This window comes from Gorilla gorilla, chromosome 14 (assembly GCF_029281585.2).
Source record: "Gorilla gorilla gorilla isolate KB3781 chromosome 14, NHGRI_mGorGor1-v2.1_pri, whole genome shotgun sequence".
Lineage (NCBI taxonomy): Eukaryota > Metazoa > Chordata > Mammalia > Primates > Hominidae > Gorilla > Gorilla gorilla.
Genome location: NC_073238.2, coordinates 57,462,353 through 57,477,385, shown reverse-complemented (window position 1 = coordinate 57,477,385; position 15,033 = coordinate 57,462,353). Strand labels below are relative to the sequence as shown.

Below are 15,033 nucleotides of genomic sequence, written 5' to 3'. Positions count from 1 at the left end.
TTTCTTGTGGGGCTGCTCTGTGCATTGTGGGATGTTTAGCAGCTCTAGATGCCCACTAGATGACTACAGCAACCCTGGTCCCCTTCATGACAATCAAAGACTCCAGACATTTCCAAAAGTCCCCTGGGGGGCAAAATCTCCACTGGCTAAGAACAGCTGCTCCAGAGTATAAGAAAAGAAAAAAAAATTAAAATATATATATTTTAATTTTTGGTAAAAATTGATCCCCCCACCACCACCAGCAGGTAATGACCATGGGGTGCCAAGCTTCCCTCCAAGCCCCCGCCCTTGCATCCGAGACATCTCAACAGCTGTTCACACTAAAAACCCTCATCATTTAACAGCAGTTCTTTTCTCTTTTCTACTTGTCCTCAACTGCCAACACCTTTTGCTGCTCTACTCACCTGGTTTTATAGCTCTTCATTAGGCTTCCACTGGGGAGAATGTTCTCCAAGCTTTTATAGCCATCACTCTTGACTGATTTGGGATGAATTTAGTGGCAAAATTGGGGAGTAGGCACATTGAAGTCTTGCGTCCTAGTGGGGACTAATCAAGGTCATGTGCCAAGCATGTGTCCTCCAGTTTCTTCCTTTTCAGGGTGAATTCTCTGTGGACCCATCTAAGCACATTCTCAAGACCTCCATCTCTACAGAGCTAGGTCAAACTAAGGGTCTTAAAAAGTCCTGAGTCTCAAAAAGGTAGTATCCTTTGCTTTAAATCATAAAGTGGTAAGATAGGAGAACAAAGATTTAAGGGTGGATTGACCCACCTCCAATGCCCCTGCATTTTCCTTTACCAACACACCATCACACTCCTCCAGAAAATGAGAAGCAATGATTCAGGAACAACATGAAGAGCATTCCACATTTCCTCTGGCCTCCCTCACATACTAGAACACACATAAACATCTTTATACGCCTACAATATCAAATCAATAGATTTGATATTGTATCAAATAATTTTTCTTATTTTTTTGGAGATGGAGTCTCGTTCTGTTGACCAGGCTGGAGTGCAGTGGCGTGATCTTGGCTCACTGCAATCTCCACCTCCCAGATTCAAGTGATTCTCCTGCCTCAGCCTCCCAAATAGCTGAGATTATAGATGCGTGCCACCATGCCTGGCTAATTTTTGTATTTTTAGTAGAGACAGGGTTTCACCATTTTGCCTAGGCAGGTCTCGAACTCCTGACCTCTGCTGATCCACCCATCTCAGCATCCCAAAGTGCTGGATATGTTTTAATATGCATGCTTTAATTTTAAAAACATAACATTTACTCTGTGGCACATCCTCATTTAATTCTCATAACAACCTAGCAGCAAATACCCTATTCCTATTTAACAGTTGAGTAAACAGACGCAGTGATGTTTGCAACTTCCCCAAGATCACACAAGACGCAGGGCTAATAAGAGGCAGGGCTGGGGCAGCTCCAGAATGTTCTAATTGGCTTCTAGTCCTTTGTAGAGAAGGAAATGTTGAAATTAACTAAGTGTATTAGTTGCTTAGTGTATTCGTGCCTCTCTCCAGAGAAGCAGAACAAATAGTTTGAGTGGGTAGATGGATGGATAGGTAGACAGACATTTATTTTAAGGTATGTTTCATGCAAATATGAAGTCTGGGAAGTCCAAAATCTGTAGGGCAGGTAGGCAGACTGTAAAAACAGATAAGAGTCAATGCTACAGCCTTGAGTCCAAAATCTTCAGGGCAGGCCAGCAGGACGGAAACTCTGGCAGAATTTCTATGTTGCCATCTTGAAGCAAACACTGCTGCTTCTTTAGGAAACTGGTCTTTGTTCTTAAGACCGTCAACAGGTTGGATGAGGCCCATCCACATTATGGAGGGTAATCTACTTTATTCAAAGTCAACTGATTGAAATGTTAATCACATCTAAAAATTACCTTCACAGCAACATCTAGACAAGTGTTTGAACAAACAAGGGGGCACCACAGCCTAGCCAAGTTGACACACAGAATTTACCATCACCCCAAGGAACAAGAATAAGGCAGAAGTATTATTCTTGGCATCCACTGATTGCTCAAAGGGAAGCTGACTCTTCCAATTCCAGGTGCTTTGCTCAATGTGTCAAAAATAAGAACAAAGCAGTAGAAGAGCCACAAAGAGGATTAGCACAGACACTAGAGGGAACACGTCAAAGCCAAGCACTTTCCTCAAAGGAAGGTGGTGGGGAGCAATGCAGGGAGTGACAACCCAGGATGCCGCAGGAATGAACAGCAGCGTGGCTTACTGCCTTGAAATCTATGCTTGGAGATTAGATCTGACTTATTTTAGGTAGGTCTAAATGTTAACATGTTAACAGGGCATGCCAACATCATGGGCATAATGGAATCCTGATGGGCTCTGAACCAGCTTCCCACCTAGATTCTTCTTCTATTATCCAAAATGGCTTGTAAGGGTGCTTAGGGGTGGTAAGCACAGGAAAATACCCTCTGAGTTCCTTCAGATTATTTCATCTAGTGACAAGCCTATGGGGCCTGAGCGTAAGTTAACACGCTTCCTTTGCAGGAGAGTGTTTCCACTGCCTACAATCCCGTCTGGTGCTGTCTGCATCCTTGGCTTGCTTTCAGTGATTTTATGTTGTTGAGGTTTTTCGGTTTTAATATGTTTTCCTCCTAATAAAAATGATTAGTGGAGAGAGGTCCTGTGTGCTGCAAAGAGAATACATTGTAGGATGTTATGTATTAAAAACTGGCTTGGGATCCAGGTGTCAGCTTCTTCCTACAACTCAGCTCAGAGCTGGTTCCAATCCTCTTTGCTATGCTCAGACTGGCCTCTGGAGAGCAAAATGTCCATGTGTAGAGATTTTGTGAAATGGTCACATGAAAAAAAAAAAAACAGATAGAGATGACTCAGTTATTCAGGAGGGAGACCATAGCTCCAGTATATTCCCAGTTCTCATCCTTGCTACGTGACCTTGGGCACTTAACTACTCTGTGCCTGTTTATCTACCGTAATACTTAAATGGTAATAAGACTTGTCAGTCTTCTTCCTACTTTATCAGTAGTAACTTAGGATGTTAGAACACTCTGTAATCTTAGGTATGTAAATCAAGCACAGCAAGATACAGAAACCATCAATATCATCATTTTAGGTCAAAAATAAGTTTTAAACTCCAGGTTCCGGTGATGAAAGGCTAGTGGTCAGAAATGCTGTCAGCTGGCCCACAGCTCCTCTCCATGTTTAATGTGCTCGCCTTCAGATCAAGGAGTCTTTAATGAAAGACAACCTCACAGTACACTAGCATTGCTGTAACAGCAGATTGACAAAAATGGAGACAGATGGCTGCTCAGCAGCAGGTTTTTAAAATGAATTTACTGTTTATGAAATGTGCTAGATTGATGGCGCCAGTGACTGAGTCTGCTGCTTAAAGGGAGAGATCAAGGGGAACAAGGACAATGACCTGGGCAGCCTCCCCTCCATCCCCCGGTCCCTGCTAATCCCAGGCAGGAGGTTCAGGCTAGCTGCCAAGTCCCCAGAAGGGAAACCGTATCTGGACTTACGGCGACACTCACCGTGGAACAAGAGAACAGATTCAGCCCTGTTTGTTCTTTACATTGGCAAAGAAAATGTCAGTGAGCCCCAGTTTTGTGAAGACAGAGGAAAGATGAGGGCTCTTCTCCTGGTAACTGTCCAGGAGAATGCTTGGGAAATTTCTTGGAAATTTCCTGTGTTCATTTCTTGGGAAATAGCTTGAGGGTGGGGAGAATGCTTTCCCCAAAATGAGATAAGCAATGCACACAGTCATTATAGCATAATCATTAAAGAGACAGTGACTGTCCTCCTCAAATCCCCTGAAGTTTGACAACCTCCAACATCATTCCTTCCAATTCTGTATGATCATCAGGCAGTCCTCCCAGGCTGCGACGAGTCTTATGATGTCCTTCTTTTATATTGTCAAAGAATTTCTGCCAATCCCTAATAGCCTCATTCTGTTTCCTCAATCATTTTCTTGAAAGAGACTGAAACTTCGTAAAACCACCTCTGGCACTTTTGAGGTACCTCCAGTGTCTTTTGTCAGGCATTGTGGGTGAAGAACATAAGGACAGATCACAGATGAGGAAAAGTGACCCTAAATCAAAGAGAGCTAGGTCTCTATGACCTGCAGGTGCCCCTGCCTGAGAGCTTCAAAAGTGCTCCCTCTATTGTCAACCTGGGGTTCTTTTGTCTTTTTACTGACTACATAAGGTTTGGCACCATCATGGATTTGCATTTGTGTGTATCATAAAAGTATTCCTGAGACAGCCAGCCCTAAGTGAATGAGGTATGACTGTAAACTGAAAAAGTATTCTGGTTTGACACTCAAGATACAGCAGCAATCTTCACAAAGTGGACAGCCCAAGTACTTCTGGGAAGCCTCAAATGCCTGCCCCAATAGTCCCTGTCTGAGGGGCTTGCCACATCCAGAACACTGTCCCTGATGCAGCCTGGTACAAGGGCTCTGCATTCTACAGCAGGACCTCTTTTGGACATAGCTGGACAACCCAGTCAGAAGAGCTGGACGGTGGGACCTATAGTGACAGCCACCAGAAAGGAGAATCCACAGAAACTGGGAGAAACTCCAAGGCCAGACACCAGGCAGAGGTGTGAGGTTGGAGAAGAGCAAGCAGCAGTCAACGGGAATAGCAGAGGCAGGCCAAAATCACTGTCATCACAATGGTGGAGCAGCAGGTCAGGGAACAATCTCTCCTGCTCTCTTGATCTGCGTGGTCTTGCGGGAGACCTTCTCTATACATACTGAGCTGGTTTCCAGTCTCCCTGACTTCCATGTATTTTATGTTCTTTAAGGGGTTAACCTTAGCATGCTCCTGTTTCTTGAATCTCACAAGAGCCTAATACAAGTATCATCTCACTGCAGCTCAGGTCAGTGGAATGTAAGGGACAGTGCCTGCCCTGACCTGGATTTATACCAGCTACTCCTGATACTAGTGTGAGTCTCCTAAATAGCCTGTGGCTAGAGGAGGATTTATTCACTCACTTCTTCAGGCATTCAGCAGTCTTTACGAATGCCTGTTATGTGCTAAGCAATGTGCCAGGAACTAAAGATACAAGAGATAATTAGAAATGGACCTCAATCTCAAGAGCATTCTCAAAACGCCAACTTCCCTGTCTGCAGTTCTGATTGTCAGGCAGCTTGCAGATGCAAAGGTTTCCCATCCTCAATATTTTCAGTCAGAGATTATGGAACAAACACCACTGTTATATAAACACACCTTCACTGTCAGAGGATCAACAAGAGCTTAGGAGGGTTTAGTTATATAGACAATTGGGAAGAGAAAATTAGAGGGAAACATCTAAGGAAAATGATTGAAAGTTTAGCTCTTCTACTCAAAAGAGCCCAACAAAAACAAAAGATAAGCAGAAAAAAAGACACAAGCCCTAAATACTGCAAAACACTTTTTTAATAATACGTTTCCAATAGAAGTGCAATTCCAACCTGCCCAAGTTTGGTCAGCAGATGGGAGAAGGAGGGTAATGACGGGTTTTTTGAGATACGAGGAAGCCCGGATCCAGAGGAAAGTAGCAAATGACTGTTTTCCCTGGTAATATTCTAGGGAAGGAAAGGGCCGCTGTTAGCCCCCAAAACACTTTTGTGTACATTAGAAAAAGATGCCTTCTCTGGGCAGACAAAATCCCATGCCAGCACTTATGCCTCAGCCAGTATAGTGTAGCTGGATTTCTGCCCTTTTCTCCTCTTGCCAAGGGTTGCTTGTGCACTTAACAACTTATAAACCCTTCATGTCACAGAGAATGGAGGAAAAGGGAGAGAAACAGACAAGAATCACTCAGAAACAGAAACTGAGATAGAGACAAGGAGGAAGAAAGAAGAGAAAGAAAGGCAGGAGAGAGGAGAGAAAAACTCGGAAGGAAAAAAGGAGGAGAAAGGGCACGCATGCGCACGCACACCAAACAACTCAGACTTGTTTCTCCATGGCCAACCAACGCTTGGTAGTAGTGAGAGAGGCCAGGCCAGGCCAGGCGGTTCCTCTAAAACATTCATTTGGGTTTAAATCAACACATCCGTCTTAAGGAGTGACTCGTGATGCACTGGGCTTGAGGCTCTGGACACAGATCTGGGAAATGGGCTTCCTGTCCTAAAAGGGCTACTGCCTGTTGGGGGAGCACAAAACCAAATAAAATGTCTACCAACCACTCTGGGAGCACCAGCCTACACATAGTTAATTCTGACCAGAAAAGCTCATTTCGGGCAAACGCATGGAAGTCTTATGACTTTATTACACATTTAGAAAGTCAAGCTTGACCAGAAGAAAACAACCAATTAACCATCCACCCATCCACCTACCAATCAACCAGGCAGGGCCCCTCCTCATATTATTGAGGTGTGTAGTTGCTGAAGGCTTTAATAAAAATGCCAGCTGTCTTGTCAGACAGTTTCAACCATCACAATTTTCTGTTAAAAACAAAAACAGCTGATCTAATTCACTTCACCTGCATCACCACTGCAACAAAAATTTCCCTCCCACCTACCCCCATCTGCTATGCGGCCTCATTTTGGAGATTCCTTTAATAGTATGGGGGAGAATCTCCTTATAGCACATGACATTTCCTAGATCACTACCTTGGTTACCAATTTAAAATCTTCCAAGCAGCTGAAAGTTTAGAAACATCTCTGTTGTTTAAAATTCTCCAAATATAGCTCAAAACAGCCCTGGTCATTGTCAACTCAGTTAGTTAGCTGAGGAAATACCTAACAGTCAACTGGGAGCTAAGCCCTATGAACATGAGCCTGGCATGTGTGGATGTATGCAGGAAGAGAGATGCTACAAGAGGAAGAAGTGCCTTGAAAACAAAACCCACCTGCTGCATGTTTTTATCATAGCCAGTGCTCCAGGGTTCTAGTTTTTTTGTTTCTCACGGTAATTCATTCAACACATATTTGCCAAGCCCTTGCTCGGTATTAAATACCGAGCGAGGTTTTGCAGATACAGCAGTGAACGAAAGAGACTTAATTCCTGGCCTCAAGAAATTGACAATCTCATTTATAAAAAGAACTACAGCACACAATAAATTAATTATTCAATAAGCATTACTGAGTAGTAACCACAAGTGTGACTGAGGCAAAGTACAAGGCTCTAGGCAAGTGTGTAACTGGGGCATCTGATAAGGTTTGCAAGGCAGAGAAGAGCCCCACAAGGCATGCACCTAAATTAAGACAAGAAAACTTGTCATGTTGGATCCCTATTCACTTCAGTAGGGACAGCACCAAGTTCAAGAAGCCAAGGAAGAGTCCCAGAACCAGCAAACAAGATACAGGGTTTTATCAGTGGGAAACTTACCCAAAGAGACGGTGCAGTGACAGCAGGCTAGACAAGAGAACCACTGTTGCTGGTTAAAAAGCATGCAGTTTGTACAGCACCTTCACTTAGCACCCTCTCCCAACAACCCCCACCTGGCAACCTTAATTTAACCCAACACAAAGGGCCTAGATCCACTGTCTGACCCAGGTTCCCGGGCTGGGGAGACGGGCTGGGGGCTCAGGTGTTCCTCATAGATAAGGAATGAATCTCCAGGTTGGCCGCTCCCAGATTCCCGAGCTTGAAAACCACATTCAGGTGTGTCTGCCATAAGGGCCATTCTCAGGGTCATTCTCAGGGTATGCTTACGTTGAGTTATTGCTATCAGATGTGTCTACCATGCACCACTAAATAGGAGTTAGTCTGACAAAGAGGTAGGCAAGAGCAGGCCAAAGGGAGAACAGCCACACCGAAAACCTTGAGGCCAGTGAGGCTTCCGCCCAGATCCTGAGAAGTGATGGTGGAGTAGGTGGGGGTTAGATCACGGGCTTAGAAGGCCAATTTAAGAGTAACCTCCATTTGCTGTCTTTGAGGCTCAAGTATGGTTTTTCTTTTTGTCTCGGTTGTCTGAACAAGAAATATCTGGAAAGAAGTATCTGATCTTTAGTGTGAGATGGCTGCATCATGTGAATGCATCCTAGAAATATCAATACAAAGAAGATAACCTTTGCATTTCAAAATATAGGACTACATGACACTCCAGTAGCCCCTTCCCTATCTTCCCAGTTCCAAATACAGCTGCTGCACCATCCAAGAGATGCCCCCCAACGCCCCCCCGCCTCTCTTAGCAATGCCTTACAGAGCTTCCAGTAACTTCCATCAACTTGAGCTTCCTGACAGCTCGCCTAAGGCTGGTTCTCTGTGGGAACAGAGCACAGCGTCTTAATGTTAACATCATCAGTTCCCTCTAAGAAGGTTAAATAGCACAAATGGCTTTAGTGTATCCTCTTTGGGTCTACATTCCTGCCATTTAGTCATTTTAATTCCTTTCTCATTCATTTTAATCAGTGAAATACTTAGAAAAAAAAAAAGAAAAGCTAGGAGAGGAAAATCCCAGAATTATAAGTTTAATAGTCCAAAAATGTATAAAAGATTTCAGTTATTTTAACTTCCCTTCCCCTAGTCAGATTCAACTAAAGGTACACAATAGAGAGAGTCAAGGTATTCCTCTAACATTTACAATATATGATTTTGCAGCTGAGTAAGAAATTGGCGGAAATCTTTCTGGTTCTGGCATTGCTGGAATTTGAGATACAGTGTGGTCTCCAGGGATGGGAGTTAAGTTCTGCCCTGGATTTCAACTCTGATTTAATTGCCAGTGGTAGTCGACAGCAGTCATGATGATTCCTAGGCTGCAGGAAGGTGGTGAGTGGTCAGTGATAGGGCACAGGAGTGCTGCGTCATGGTAAGCATGCCACCCATTTCCCATCCCTGGCAGAGTTCTTGAGAAAATTCATGGGCTTTTGAGCTTGACAACCTGTGGTTGAATACTGGCTTAGCTATTTACCAGGTTTAGAATCTTGAAATTGAAAGGACAAGGACATAGAAGGGTCATCGGTCCTTCAGATCTTCAGGACTTCATTAGATTAAGTCACTAACATCTGCTCTGACCTGGGGAACATTTTTCCAGTCCTCACTACTGTATGCACACAAACATGGTCACTCGAACAGTAATAACTCATATTTGATTCATCTGTGGCCCTGCAGGATCACTTAACCTTTGGAAATTCTTTGCAAGTCTTTCTATAGGTCTCTATAAAGTCATCATCATAGGCGCATAAACAGGTCTATTCCTGCAAGTGCCTCTAGCCTATCAGGCTTAAAGGATCTTGTTGCCACTCCCAGAAGTAGCCCATTTCCCTTCAATATGCCCCATGGCAAAACAGTCCCCCACTAATGGTCTTGCAGGTACAGTGGGGACCACTGCTCCTCCATCAGGTATCACTGTGATCCCAGGAACCCTCTTAGTGCCTAGCTGGATCGTGATGTGTGGTGGACTTCTAAGAATGACTCACAGTGTGGGTCCTTCTGAGTGTAAGTGGAATCTGTAAATATCACTTCTGTGATCATGCTACCTTATTTGCAAAAGAAAGATTATCCGGGTGGATCCAACATAAACCTAAGGAACTCTTTAAAAGCAGAGTTTTCGCCAGCTAATGGTAGAGAGAGAAGGCAGAGAGATTCAAAGCACAAGAAGGATTTGAGGTGCTGTTGCTTGCTTGAAGATGGATGGGCAACGTGGGGAGAAATGCAGGTGCCTCTAGAAGCTGAAAGTGGCTCCCAGATGACAGCCAGAAAAAACATGGGACCCTCAGCCCTGCAACTGCAAGGAACTTAATTCTGCCACAACCTGAATGAGCTCGATAGCAGATTTTTCCCCAGAACCTCCAGATAAGAGTCCAGCTCAACCAAGACCCTAACATCAGCTGTATGAGACCCTAAGCAGAGAACACGGCCAAGGCTGCCTGGACCTCTGACCTACAGAACTGTGACATAATGATGATGTCTGGTATTGTGTTACACAGGATAGAAAACTAATGCCTGGCAAAAGGGGAAGAACAACACTCCCACAGCAGTGTTGTTTCCGCACTCATATTTTATAGTTCAGGTAAATGAATCTTTCTGATCTTATTTACAACCTTATTGTTTTCCAAAGACCAGACATGTGTCCAGTGGGCATTGGGCCTAAAGACAGTCATTATACTGTTTTCAGAATTACCTTTCTCGGTTACTGGTTAAAACTCTTGTAGGCCTTATTTCTTTCTGACGAGTTCCTCTGGGAGGCTTTCCAGTTCCACCTTGAAGAGATGTACGAGGTTATCTTGATTCATTTACTCCTTCATTTATTCATTACACAGTGGAAGCCCATCACATGCCAAGCTCTGTTCTAGGTTCTGGATACACAGAAGGAATGCATTAAAGTCCTATCTCTCATTTCCATAAGGGGCAAAGAGGCAAACAGATACATATCTATGTTGGGTGATGCCAAGTGCCATGAAGAAAAATAGAGCAGGATAAGGGGATTAAGAGCAACCCAAGAGTAGAGAACGAATTTTACAGAGTGGTCTGCAAAACCTGACAGGGTTGCTATTTGAGCAGGTGAAGAGTGAGCCATGCAGATGTGTGGGGGAAGAACATTGCGGTTGGGGGATTCAAGGATAAGGGTGCTGAAGTCGGGGAGTGCTTGGCACGTTTAAGGACTGACATTGCTGGAGAGAAATGAGCAAGGAGGAGAGAAGAAGCAAATGAAACTAGTGAAGTATCAGGGCTAGATCATGCCAGGCACTATAGGCCACTGAAGAACTTTGCATTTGATCCTGAATGAGATGGAAAACGTTGGATGGATTTAAACAGATGAGTTTCATCATCTGACTTGCATTTCTCGGGTAGGGGAGATACAGGGGAGGAAAGATGAGCCAGTGGGCTAGTGCAGTAGTCCACTGAGAGTGGATGGTGGCTTGTCAGGGAGGTAGTAAGGGAGATGATGAGAAGTTATTGGATTCTGGATATATTGGAAGATGGTGGTAACAGATTTGTGGATGTCTTACATATGGAAGGTAAATGAAAGAGAAGAGTCAAGAACAGCATATGCCTCTGTCTGAACTCCAGCAGTGGATGTGGCTGAAGTTGTTTCCCAGGAGACACTCAGGTTTCCAGTCTGTTCTACCAGTTCTCCAGGAGCCACCAAACATTCCTAAAGCCCATTGGTGATGTCCACACTTCACTTGAGACCCCTGCTTTGATGAATAAAAATGTGGACACAGCCAAGCTTCTGTTAGGAGGCAAGAACCCACCTAAGCTTCTGTTAGGTGAGGCAAAATCTTCCAAGAAACAAAGATCCCTGGCTCAGCAGTCAGTCTGTTTTTGTTAACCATGAAAGGGCAGAAAGAAGCATGACAGTGGTTCCTCAGGCCCTAATTCTAACACATTTATGCATTTCTGCCAAGCTCATTTGAGTATGACATTGAAGTATGAGTATGACATCTGGAACTGGGTCCTAGGTGATCCTGAGTCTCAGCTGGAGAACTGATCCAGAGAGTATTTCAAGGTTCTGTACCACTTCAACCCAATCATTGTTTTTGTATATGACAGAGAACAAGCCTTGGAATCCTGGCATTAAAATCACATGTGGTCTCTGAAGGTAGAGTGTCATTTTATGAACAAGAGGAGAAGTCTGAATAGAAGAAACCTTTTACATAGCTAAAAAGAGCTAGTCTATACAAAATGGTGCAGAGCCATTTCTCCCAGCTCTTCGCACTAAACACACTATAAAATTTGGAAATAGTGCAGTAGGCCCCAAAGAAGAGAAAAGGGTGGTAAAAACAAGGTGAGCTACTGTGGGATTCCAGGACTTGAGGAACAACACAAAAGGAAAGTGATGGGGCATCTTGCATCCCAAATCAGGCCAAGGGGCCAGCATGAGACAGCCAGTTACAGTAGGTGGTCAGCCCTAAAGCCTCTTGGTCCCCGTGGTCCTGAGATTCTTCTCCCCAACTCAGAGATACTGGGTTGGGGGCAGGTGGGAAGAGGTGAAGCCCCAGCAACCAAACTGACCCAAATAATACCACAAAGGCTCAGAAAATTAAAAAGCTAAAAAAAAAAAAAAACTTAACTCATAAATGATTCTGATATTTTTGTAGCTAAGGATTAATAGGACAGGCTGGCATATATGGCAGCGTTGAGCTGCAGGACTAATAAAGTGTTCTCAGTAAAAGGTTTTATCTAGAAATAGAGATGTCCAGGTAGGGTTGCTAGCAGTGAACGCCCTTAACCTTAGCTTTATATTTTAAACACAGGCAGATTGAGGTTAAATTGAAATACACAATTTTATTGGTGTACAGGAAGCTAGAAAGAGATATTGGGCTGTACAAAGCTCTAAAATAAAATTTGATTTTCAGCTAAGGTGCTTTGGGGGAATACACATCAAAGCAGCTTTTGAATAAAATTGAAATGTGCTTTTGAGCAACATTTCAGGGTAGTGGACCCCTACCTGTATCAACAAGGCCTTACTTTTTTCAGGCCAATTTAAATATGAAAATAGACCATCTTCCTGAATCAGACCAGAATTTAGGATTCTAGTGCCATCATGAAAAGTATTATTACAGATGAGCAATGAGAAACTTTGGATAGTTCCTGAACTGTCCATATCTGAAGCAATAAATATCATAAGGTTGCCAGTTATCTGAAACCAAGCTGGGGAAGAAAGTGAAGTGTCGGGGTGGGTGGGAAGAATGTTTGAAATGTTCACCAACATTTCGAAGAAAACAGAGGTCAGATATGAGAAATTAGTTAAGGATTAACTCAAGAATGTGAAATAAAACATCCCATATGGAGTTGCTATGTAATCAGTCAAATAACCAAACTGCCTCTTCTTACCCTCCCTCTTCCAAGATAAGATCCCTCCATAAATGACCTGTTCTGTAAAGAACAGTGGGAAAAATTGGTTCTTATGAAAATGGATTTGAAGCGTTTTTTTGTTTTTTGTTTTTTTTTTTTTTTTCCTTTTTTGAGACAAAGTCTCACTTTGTCACCCAGGCTGGAGTGCAGCAGCGCAATCTTGGCTCACTGCAACCTCCGCCTCCCAGGTTCGAGCAATTCTCTTGCCTCCGCCTCCCGAGTAGCTGGGACCACAAGCACACACCTCCATGCCTAGCTAATGTTTTGGTAGAGATGGGATTTCACCATGTTAGCCAGGCTGGTCTCAAACTCTTGGCCTCAAGTGATCCGCCCGCCTCAGCTTCCCAAAGTGCTGGGATTACAGGCATGAGCCACTGCATCCAGCTGGAAAATCAATTTTGAATTTCAAGAAGAGAATTTCCCTAATAACACCCAGAGGTTTTGAAAACAAAAACTGTAGCTAATAAAATCTGGTTGGATATATGACTTTCACAATGAAAAAGACTCCAAAATCTGTTGTACTTGTGTAGAGAAGTATTTTTTCAACCAGTAAGAGTCTGAAGACCACCAAGTCTACAAAGGCTGAAACCTCTGTCAACTATTGAAACAACAACTAGAGTCATGCAGCCAACTGCTCCCTGGAGCATGATGAAGATGCTCACCGTCATCTCTCCAGCAACATCCCATGCGGTTTTCTGCAAGTGTCTTTGTCTTAATTTCTAAGACTTTAAAAATGTAAAGAATTTCTAGCTTGCTAAAGTCTGTATTAAAAGAATGGAATATAATCCGCCAGATTAAAAGTGAGTTTAGGGTTTTTTGTGACTTTTTCTTCATTATAAAAATAGTACACACTCAATATTAAAAACCTTTGAAAATACAAAAATATATAAAGAAGAAAATGTTTAAAAACCCTTAATCTCACCATCTAACATTAAGTTCATTAAAAATTGGTTTGTATCTTTCCAGCATTTTCCCTAAACATGTAATTTTTTTAAAAATTGGAATCATGCTACATGAAAAGTATGTATCATTTTCCTCTTTATATCTCTTATTCTTCCATATCAATATTTTTCAATACATGATTTTGAATCACCACAGACTATTCTATCTCATAGAAGTACCATAATTATCATCCTTATCATTGAATATTTAGTTGACATCCAGTTTTCTCTATTAAGAGTTTTAGTGAATATCCTTGTATGTAAATATATTTTCTGCCTCTCTAATAATTTATTTCTGATTTGCTCACAGAATTAGAATGGCTGAGTCAAAGGGTATAATGTGTTTAAGGCCATGGGCTAACTGAAACACTGCTTTTTAGAGAGGTGAACTAGATTATACTCTAATCAGCCATGTGTAAGAATGCTTGCTTTACCATATCCTTGAAAGAAATGATTCTTAACAAATTCGTGGGTAGACTTCTGTTTCCAGCATCGGCCAACTAGATAGTTTCAAAGAAGCCTCCTGGCTGAGAATAACCAGAGAAGCAGGATAATATATATTTTAAAAATATTTTTAAAGACATGAGACCTATCAAGAAAGTAAGACTTGTGAGGCAAAGATATGGAAGAGGAGAAAACCAAAAAAAAATGTAAACCCACAGTTCAGGGTCACTTTGATACTTACAGCTGTTACTGATGTTCAAAGTGAAAGTGGCAGCTAAGAGTCTGAGAAACAGAGAAGGGCTTTTAACAGCTCCAGATTTAACAGTCAAAACTTGGAAATCACTAAGAAGAAGGGGCCCTGGTAAGCACCCTGGGCTTTCAGGATTGGAGGCCTAAAATGCATGGGTGAACCAGCAACAGACCACACCTCACACTTAAGTCAAGCTTGATTGGATTAACGTGATCAACTTCCTTGCCTAAATGCCTGCCAGAAACAAAGTAAATCCTCTCTGGAGGGGATAGCATAATCCAGAGCCACAAATTATCTCTGCCATTTTTCATGAAAAATATCTGAAGAGTTCAATAAAGAATAAATAGGTATACAAAAAAGCAAGGCTAAAGAGAAAAAAAAAGAGAGAAAAAGAAACAGAAACAGAGCAGCGACAACAAAAACAATCCAGATACTGTAGCTATAAGACACAGCTAGATATGTTCAATAAATTAACAAGTTCTGACAGGAGTTAGAACCAGAAAATATAAAAAAGAATCAAATTACATTCTAAAACTGAAAACTATCAGTGAAATATAAAACTCAATAGATGGAAACAACATAAATATCCATCAACAGATGAATAAATAAAATACGGTACATGTATACATTGTTATTCAGAAATAAAAACAAATGAAGACTGCTACATGGTACA

The 15,033-nt window shown here is 42.4% G+C and overlaps 1 long non-coding RNA gene across 1 annotated transcript in view; it reads right to left on the bottom strand.

Annotated features, from left to right (window-relative positions):
- Positions 1–15,033, bottom strand: part of LOC134756983 (uncharacterized) — a 173,830-nt gene that overhangs the window by 143,685 nt on the left and 15,112 nt on the right. The gene's annotated exons all lie outside the window — the stretch shown is intronic.